Raw genomic sequence first — 10,411 nt, 5'->3', positions numbered from 1 at the left:
AAGGAAAATAAATTTGTCTTTTGTGTTCCCGAGTTGGAGAGAAATGGAAGGAAAGTAAAACATTTTGTTCTTTCTTTCCAAATCGGAAGAAAAGTTAGGAGGGAAAGTGATCGTTCCAATTCTTTCCTTTAATAAAACTCGGAGCACCAATTTCTCTTACTTTCCTTTCACTTTCACCTATTTACTTTCTTTTCTTTCCTTAAGTTGAAGTCGGGAGTGGGGTCTTCGTTATTGTATGGTTGTCGATTTATAGATGAATTCAAAAGTCTCATCGTATTCTACCCTATCAAAACCTCCTAAACCAATAATCTCATATGGGGATCTTTTACCAATCAGTCGATTCCCTCTTTCAATCTGCTATATTTTGCATCCTTTTCCCCCACAATTCCAATTAGATATCAACGATTCATAACCTTACTATCCCATAATGTTAGCCTCCCCTGTTCTACAACATCCTCAAAAAGGCTCCAGAAATCTGCACCATGGATGAATCTCGGATAAAAAGAAAGAGAATGGAACTCGAGAGATGAGTGGAAAAAATCAAGAGGGGTAGGGAGAGATAAACGAACAGGGATTAAAGTACAACCACCTGAGTGAGTAATTTGCGGGCGATTTCATTACAGGCCCTCAAACTCTTAAGGCTGGCTCTGGTGATGGGTAGGCTAACTTTCCACACTTTATGAGATTAGCATTAGAGTACATTTATTAATTTTTATATTTATTTGTTTATTTGTTTCTTATTTGTTGTTGCAGGGTTATTCCAAGAAAAATGTCACCAGTTAAGGCTTAAGGGGTTTACATTGTCTTTACTAGTTACTTTTGTTATGTAATTATTCATAATCTGAATGAGCATAAAACTAAATTTGTTAAAACATTGAGTTCTTGATAGTATCAGTAATTCTAAATCTAAAAAAAGGTAGAGTATCCATCCATCTTAATTTTTTTTGTTACCTGAAAATATCATATTGAAAAAATTTAATTAATTTTTCATGGAAAAACTTGCCTTAAAAAATGTATTGGACAAATTTACCTTTATGACCTCTTACGTGTTTTGCCACATACAGGGCGTACATAACCACCGGCTTCCCTTGAGAAAATGGCAACAAAACTGGACAGAAATACATTGCCACTCTGGAGTATGTACTGAAAGTTTGTTGCTATTCTGGAGTGGATATATAAAGTTCGTTGCTATTATGTGTTGTGGTTATCATTACAGCAAAAGAAATCGGACAGATTTCACACCTATTGGACATATTTTCCCATGCAGTCAAGTTGACGTATTTGCCCTTACGATTCTGTTCTAGTACTGAAATCGATTTCCTTCCCATTCTCATCAATACAATGCAATATGGAAAATGCTATGCTGCTGTTTTTTTTTTTTTTTGGATCTACAAAGTTTGTTACTATTTTCAATCTTTTCCACTAAAGCATTTCTACCTTGTTTACTTTTGAAGCTTTGGTGTCTATTGACATCTCATCTAGTCCCACCTTTTGCCTTGTATCTAAATATTAATAGGCTTTGTTGCTGCTGATTCCATGTGGAAAGGATTAAAAGTTCGTATTTTTGTTTTTGGTGACCACTTGAGTATCACATATTTGAGTTTTTTATTTTCTTCTACTGCATCCTTTAATATCAAATTGGTATTTTCCATTTACATCTTGAAGTTGTATACAAGTTGGTGCTCTAGCCTACTTACACGATTCAAAGTTCATTTCTTATTTTGGGAAAATGTAGTTCTTGGAGCCCTTACTTTGGCGACATTGTATAGTTTATGCTTCATGTTTTGGTGATGTAACTTTTTTACTCTTTGTACTTATACCACTTCTCCCCGAGTTCCCTGCTAGTTATTAGTATTATTTATAAAATGTGTTATTAACAAAAAACTTAGCAACTCCATACTCCAAAAGACACCTTGAATGAAAAGTAGTACTTGTGTTGTTTGGTTTACTAAATTTGTTTTTTTTCCTATTATCTACTATTTGTGAACTGTTCATGCTCACCAGTTGTAATTTTTTTTTCTAATAAATCTTGATTTTTTAATAAAGTTAAAGACATGTCAAATTAGATAAAATTGAATATAATATGGTAAGATTATTTAAACAGAGTGTCTTTAGATGCCAAAGATAAAAGATAATAAGATATAGCCAATGTAGTTGTTGATAAACGAGTCATATAAACCTGATAATTTGTGTCTTAGTCATAAAACTCGGTTGTATTCTAAAAACCAGGACATATAATTGTATGGCTATAAGACACAGTTGTTACATTAGAAACTGGGTTATTTTAGTAATTAATATACCCTGCTTGTATGTTGAAAGTCGGGTCCTATAAGACTCCCCCTTATAAAACCCGGTTTTTACATAATACAACCCGTTTTTTTAGAAACCGTGTCCTATGTGTCATTTTGTAGTAGTGTACAACCAAGTTTATTGGATGGGAACTGTGCTCTTTATGTTTTATATGACGTGGTTCAAAGCGGGTATCTAAGAACAATTTCACAATGAAATAAAACCCGTTGCAAAACAGGGTTATATAATTGATGACTCCAACGGGTCATGCATAGTAATGTTATGACTCCAAGATCTATAGATGTTGTTTTTAAAAGAATTAGTTTTGTCATCCAAAAATGGGTTTGCGGCACAGCTTGTTGCTTGTTTATCCACTGCGTCTATGTAAAACTTTCTTCTTATGTTTTTGCAAAATTATTTTGGTTAATAAGTTGAATAATTGATTGAACAGGGTCCTTTTAACTAAGTTTTTTTTAACGGCTAAAACACACTTTTTAAATTTTACTTTTAAACTATTTATTTGTCCATGAAAAAAATGGGGTAAATAGCATAAAAGACACTCAGTTACACCAAAATTCTAATTTGACACTGTGTTTTTTTGTCTCAAATTTGACACTGTGTTTTCCAATTTGTTACAATTCTGACCACTTGACCGTCAACCAGGTTACATGCTGACGTGGCATGATGACGTGTCAGTTTTGATGACGTGGCATGCTGACATGACATGATGACGTGTCAATATTGATTTTTTTCCACAAAAAACACTAAGTTTTCACTTTTTTTCGATTTTGACACTAAGTTTAATTTTTTCTTTCAATTTTGACACTATGTTTTTTTGTTCCAAATCGAACATCATTTTTTCCAATTTTGTTCAATGTTGACAATTTTCTATTTGAAGTCGTATAAATATTTTTTTAATACATTTAAACCGTATAAATACGTTTTTTTTTCAATTAAAAACCATAGTTTTATGTAAATACAAGGTTTTTTTTACATTCAAACCATAATTTTATGTATAAATATGCATTATCTATATAAAAACTGTATTTTAGATTAAATACGCAAGTTTAAAATGAGTTTGGAGGTTTGGAGGCGTGTAGTCGATCAAAACCCAGATGTCAAGTTTGCACCCATGAAATTTTTACATTCTATTAGAAGGTTATTGTTAGTTTGATTCTCATGATATAACTAATGCATATTTATAAATTATGCTTTGAATGTTAAAAAAAAAACAAAAAAAAACAAAACAAAACAAACAAAAACAAAAAAACCTTTGTATTTAAATAAAAATATGGTTTTTTAAAATGAAAAAATATATTTATACGGTTTAAAATGTATTAAAAAAATATTTATAAGGTTTCTAATGAAAAAATTGTCACATTGAACAAAATTAGAAAAAATGATGTTCAATTTGAAACAAAAAACATAGTGTCAAAATTGAAAGAAAAATAATTAAACTTAGTGTCAAAATCGAAATAAATGAAAACTTAGTGTTTTTTGTGGAAAAATAAAATTCAATTTCAACACATCGGCATGTCTTGTCAGCATGACACGTCATCATGCCACGTCTGTATGTAACCGGGTTGACCGATCAAGTGGTCAGAATTGTAACAAATTGGAAAACACAGTTTTAAATTTGAGATGAAAAAAAAAAATCAAATTAGAATTTTGGTGTAAAATGTTGATATTTACCAAAAAAAAATTGTAACTTCAACCCCTTAAAAATAGACATATTTTTAAACACTTGTTAGGTCAAATTTCCTTCAGTAAAATCGTATTAAGTAACTATAGAAATTTAGAGTGAGACCTTAAGATCACCATGTGCTGGATAAAATTAATGTCATGGACTAAAGTCAAAACTACAAAAATTTTAATTAACTTAAATAAGTTCCCATACGAAGTAAAGAACCCTTCCAGATCCGGTACAAGCGGACAAATTAATTACATCTAAAAACACATAATAAGAAGAAATGAAGTAAAAACCACCACGAGCATAACTGGTCCTCCGGCGGAGGCTGCAGATTCTACCAACTCAATGCTTCCAGGCGAAACCATCTCTCCAGTGTCATTGTCAACGACCACGTTAGCACCCAGCTCGAGTTGATGCTTAGATGATCCGACCCAGTACTTGAATCTATAGTTAATAACCACGGCAATCCTAATATTCACCGCCTGTATCCGACCCACCATGCCCTTATTACTAGTCTCTGCCAACGTAGATGGCAGCTGGAGGTGATCCTTGAGCAGCGTTCTCACATGACCTCTCTCTACCAGATCTTGGGTTTGCTCTTCTGAGTCAACCACCACCGTAGATGGAAATTGGAGGTCGTTCTCCTCGAGGGATCTGATATGCTTAGTCTTGCCATTACCTTGGTAAAAAGCTGGCATAGTGCCTGCCCACGCATATTTCTGGTAGGGATCGTCATATGGGTAATAAAAGAAGGCAATGCTTAATGGGTCATCGTAGTAAAGACCGATTGCCTTATTCATATTTCTTAGTTTAAGATCGAAATAGATGTTTCCGGTGGGCTGGTTTGACGAGTTGTTGAAGGCTGGAACCGAGAATTCCTCTATAGAGAGTTTCGGGGGGTTTGGAAATGAGTATAAACATAAAAGGATGATTGCCGCGACGGCGACCATGAGATTGAAAGTCAAAGCAGCACAACCGCTATCGCTCATCTTGAGAGGGAAAATTTAAGATATTTTGTAGATGAAACTTCGAAACAGGATTATTCCATTATTTGTAATACCAGTATATATTCGTTCAGAAAAGCAGATAAATTTATAAATTCCATTTTTAATACTTTTATGTGGACTACATCACGCTCCTAATGTCTACCCGGTTATTAGTTTTTTATTTTATAAATAATATTACATCTATTTATTGATTATAATATTAATACTAAATGACAAGTGTGTAATATATAATATAAATAGAAGAGAGAAAATTCATGAAATAACCAAAAGTTAGCGGTGTTTTAAGGATTTAACCATGAAATTTTGTGTTTTGGAAAATGACCACGAGATCCGCAGAGGGGGCTCTGCAGATCCCATTAATCATATGATTAACAATGCACAGTACTGCGGAAATGACGTGGCACCACTAAATGACAAAAAAAAAATCGTGGCTAAAATGGTTCCGAAGAGGTGGCTCTGCGGATCCATTGTATACCTCTGCAGATCTATAATATCACTGAGGAATTGGTTGGTTTTGGCAATTTTTCCTATTTTACCCCGTTTTCGATGGTTCCTCAGAGGATTATAGCGATCTGCAAATGTGTACAATGAATCCGCAGAGCCACCTCTGTGGAACCATTATAGCGACAAATTTTTTTGTCATGTAGTGGTGTCATGTCATTTCCGAAGTACTGTGCATTTTTCCTCAGAGGATTAAAGGGATCCGCATAGCCCCCTCTGCGGATCTCGTGGTCATTTTCCAAAACTCAAAATTTTATGGTTAATTCCTTAAAACACCCCCTAACTTCTGGTTATTTCATGAATTTTCTCTAACATATATGCTATTAATCAATTGATAGGGTTGACTAGACTGGGTTGACACAGTTGACTTAGTGGGTTTGACCAATTGACTTTGACTTTGACCAAGTTTGACCGTGAGGGTATTTTGGGTATTTTGGGTATTTTAGGATTTTGATGGAAATTGGTCATTTGGTGGAAATAGGTGTCGGTTAGAGAGCTGAGATTCAGAGTCAGGACCTTATCAACTTCTGTTCAGTTTGCAAGGTGAGTTTTCCTCACTGTACTTGTGGGTCGAAGGCATCAATGCCGGCCTCTTTGGATTGATATCCTGCTATGCATGCTATTGTGCTGTAGTGATCTGTTAGATCGGTATCCTGATATATCAGATGTTGTTATGCTTAGTGAATAGTTGATATGTCACTTGTCTGTTGGGTGACAATATGTTTATATGTTATGTATATATGCACATATTTGGTTGATGGTTGAGGCTTTACTGCTTTATGCGCAAGCCAACAGAATGGAGGCATTCCAACCCGATAGTTGAGTGGGCCCGAGGGTATTCCATCCTGAGGATGACAAGACCCGTTGTGTATTGGCATTCCAATCCGATGGTTGAAGGGTCTGGGGTATTCCAACCCGATGGTTGACTAGACCCGACATGTTGTTATTGTATATATATGTTATTTGGTTATGTGTTGGTATTTTGGGGAAAACTCACTAAGCGTTGACTTACAATTTTGGGTTATGTTTCAGGTACTTCAGAGGACCGCGGGAAGGCGAAGGCGTGACTGCACACATCCTCATGTTTTGGATATATGACTTTAGGAACTCTGATGTTGAAATGCTTTTGAAACTATGTTTGTAAACAATTTGTGAATTTGGTTGGTTTTAAAAAGTTTAAATTTATCATGATTTTTATGAGTGTTACATATATGTATTTAATCATATGTGATTAAATACATAGAATCAAACATGATTTATGTGATTATATACATTCAATCACATTTGGTTGTATGTAGTAGGAGGTAGTGGTATGGTGGAGATGGGTGGTGGTGAAGGTGGGGGAGGGTGGTGGGGGTGGGGGTGACAGGTGGTGGTGGTGATGGTGGTTGTGGGTGGTGAGCGATAGGGGTCGTGGGTGATAGTTGGTTTATTGTAGTTGTGGGTGATAGGTGGTGGGGGTGACAGGTGGTGGGTGGGTCGGTGGTGGATGTGTTGATGTGTGGGTGATGTAGGGTGGTGGATGCATGTGGTAATGTTGGTGGTGGTGGTGGGTGGTGTTGGTAGGTGGTAGGTGGTAGGTGGTGATGATGTTTGGGGTGGTAGTGGTGGGTAGGTGATTGTGGTAGTGGGTGGTGATGGTGGGTGGTGGTGGTTAGTGGTGAAGGGTCGTGGTGAGCCTGGTGGTGGTGATGGGTGGGTGGTGGCAGGTTGTGGATGCAGGTGATGATGGATGGTGGTGTATGATGGTTGGTATTGGTGGCAGGTAGTGGTTATGGTGGCATGTGGTGGCGACGGGTGGTTATGGGAGGTGGTGTTGGTAGGGACGATGGTGGTTGATGGGTAGGTGGTAGTGGTGGTTGGTGGGTAGGTGGTAGTAGAAGTGATAGGGTGGTGGAGGCGGGTGATGGTGATTGGTGGGTGGTAGTTAGTGGTAGTGGCAGGTAGTGGTGTTGATGGTGGGTGATGGTGGGTAGGTGGTGGTAACGGGTGGTAGTTGGTGGTAGTGACAGGTAATAGTGATGATGGGGGTGGTGGTGGATAGGTGGTGGTAGTAGCGGGTTGGTGGTGGCGGTGATGGGTGGTGGCAGGTGATGGAGATGGGTGGTGGTGACGGGTGGTGGTGGAGTCTGGTGGTGGTAGTGATGGGTGGTGGTGGTTGAGGATGCTATTACGATGGTTAGGTGGGTGGTGGGGGTGGTTGGTGGTTGGTGATGGAGGTCGTGGTGGGTGGTGGTGGGGATGGTGGTGGTTAATGGTGATGGGTAGGTGGTGGTGGTGGTGGTGGGTGATGGGGTAGTGGTGGTGGGTGATGGGTGGTAGCAGGTGGTGGAGGTAGGTGGTGATGGCGGGTGGTTGGTGGTGGTAGTGGGTTGTAGGTTGTGGTGATAGGTGGTGGGTAGTGGGTAGTGGGAGGATGGTGGTGGTAAATGGTAGGTATGGTGATTGGTGGGTGGGTGGTGGGTTGTAGGTGGTGGTGGGTGGCGGTGGATGGTGATGGTAGTGGTGGGTCTTGTTGGTTAATGAGTTTTTTTAATTGTTTTTAACTACTTTTTGATTTATATGAATATTATTTTATAATTTTAACTAAAGAAAATTATATGGTCCAAATTCATATATGATAACGTATATTCATATATTAATAAGTATATAAACAAGTGATTATTCATATATTAATTTGGAGATCGTGGTTGGTGGCAGTGGTGGATGGTTGTTAGTGTTAGAGGTTGTTATGGTGGCAGAGGTGGCAGTGGTGGTGGTTGATGACGGAAGGGAAGTGGTTGACTCATATATGAATATACTTACATTTATACTAATATATGAATATTCCTCATCATCCGTCACGCCAGTACGACGAAGTGTTTTCCAACAAAAATAAATGATTGAATGAGAAACAGTCCTTCATTCTTAACATTTAGTTCTCTCTCTCTCTCTCTCTCTCTCTCTCTCTCTCTCTCTCTCTCTCTCTCTCTCTCTCTCTCTCTCAGGCCCAGTCCTTACCTATCAGAGGCCTTATGTGAAAATCAAAGTGAGGCCCCATAAAAATTTTCTTGTAAAATATTATTAAGTATATGCTACCACTAAATTCAAAACTCAAAGTTGCTAACAAACATCTTGTAAATTCATTACCGTAACATTATATCTTAACTCATTAGATGTTCCAGTTTCTATGATTATACATGTTCACTGGAATATCTTCTTTGTCATCATCATTAGTTCATTAGCATTCAAGGTTGCTATGTCTCCATCTACACAATGTATATCTTCTGGCACTTGCAGTTCAACTTCTTATTCTCTAGGTTCTTCCAGGACATCATGAACCTCTTCTCTATCTTTTTCCACAACTTCATGAACTTTATCCATGTTTTGTGGCACATGTAATTCAACTTCTTCTTCTCTATGGTCTTCCTCAACTGATTCTTCATTAAGATGGTAAAGCTATAAAGCATAGTGATAGAGTGATAAAGAAAATTCACAAGATACTATACTATGGGAACCTTATATACCAAAACATTGAAAAGATAAATCTATAAAGCATATTGATAGAGGGCTAAACGCAATTCAAAGGACATTATACTATATAAAGGAAAAACCAAGAACATTGTTTTTTACTTTCTCTACTTCATTATTCATAAACTTTATTATGAATTCATAAATAAACCATTCAAATAATCAATAAAAAAAAGATCATTTAGCCTGTGAGAGAAAGAAGTAAGTACAGTTCGGTTTTAGGAAATATAAAGAGATAAGTGATAATAAGTTGTAGTTAGAGAGTCGGTTAGAGCACTAGCTTAGAGGAGGACAAGAGGATTACCAACAACTCAAAGAGATATGAAGATTCAAGATAGAAAAATGGCATTTCCGACAAAAGAGATTGGCAACACCGATGATCTACCAATTTCGTTATGAGGTTTATTAAGGTTTGATCTTTTAGTGAGTTTTGTGAAAATTATAATATTTTCTTGAACTTATATTAGAAACATGTATGTGTTGTTTTGATAGATACTTTCCTTGAATTGTTGAAAAATTATTGAATTGATGATAACATTTTGATTTTTTTTAATTTTGTTGATTTTTTTCACATTAAAATTACAACCAAAAATTACATTTTGTAACCAACTAACTATAAATTACATAAAAATGTTACGAAAAAACCAACACCAAAACTATATATTGTCCCTAAATTTGGAAGCCTTAAAATTAGAGGCCCTGCGACCGCACCACTCACACATCCAATGGCTCCTCTCTCTCTCTCTCTCTCTCTCTCTCTCTCTCTCTCTATATATATATATATATATATATATATATATATATATATATAGGTCGACCAAAATGTCATAAATCACATGCCAGCAACTAATCAAAGCCTCACATGCTAGTTTTATAATAGGGAAATACCGGCAATAGTCAAAAAATAGGAGGTATTTTCAAAAAATAGACACAAAAAATTGGATTTTCGGATATAGACATGGAATCCGTGGAGGTAGCTCCGCGGGGCTCCGCGGAATCTACTGTAGTTCCGCAGAATGGCAAAATCATAAATAAATGAGTGTATTAAAAAAAAAAAAACCTCAAGATCCATTCCGCGGAGCTACCTCCGAGGAATGAACTCATTCCGCGGAGGTAGCTCCGAGGAATGGATCTTCAGTTTTATTATTTTTATTATTTTTTTATTTTATTATTATTATTTTTTTTCACATCGATTCTTCAAGGTTTATATTCATTCCCCAACTAATTATTTTCAAGCAAAGATTATCATACTATCATAATCTTTTTTTTGAAAATAATTAGTTCTGGAATTAATATAAACCCCTAAGAAACGATGTGAAAAAAAAAATTCTAAAGATCCATTCCGCGGAGCTACAGTAGATTTCGCGGAGCTACCTCCGCGGAATGCATGTCTATACCTGAAAATGTCAATTTA

The 10,411-nt window shown here is 36.4% G+C and overlaps 1 long non-coding RNA gene across 1 annotated transcript; it reads left to right on the top strand.

The window, feature by feature from the left end:
- The first annotated feature begins 235 nt into the window (after positions 1–235).
- Positions 236–1,730, top strand: LOC145118861 (uncharacterized). Its single transcript, XR_013713524.1, has 2 exons — positions 236–657; positions 754–1,730. It is a non-coding gene; the product is annotated as an uncharacterized LOC145118861 (long non-coding RNA).
- Positions 1,731–10,411: the final 8,681 nt, after the last annotated feature.

Source organism: Lactuca virosa, chromosome 6 (genome assembly GCF_052849685.1).
Source record: "Lactuca virosa cultivar CGN04683 chromosome 6, Lactuca_virosa_CGN04683_v6, whole genome shotgun sequence".
NCBI classification, from domain to species: Eukaryota; Viridiplantae; Streptophyta; class Magnoliopsida; order Asterales; family Asteraceae; genus Lactuca; species Lactuca virosa.
This window is presented reverse-complemented; position numbering and strand designations above follow the sequence as displayed.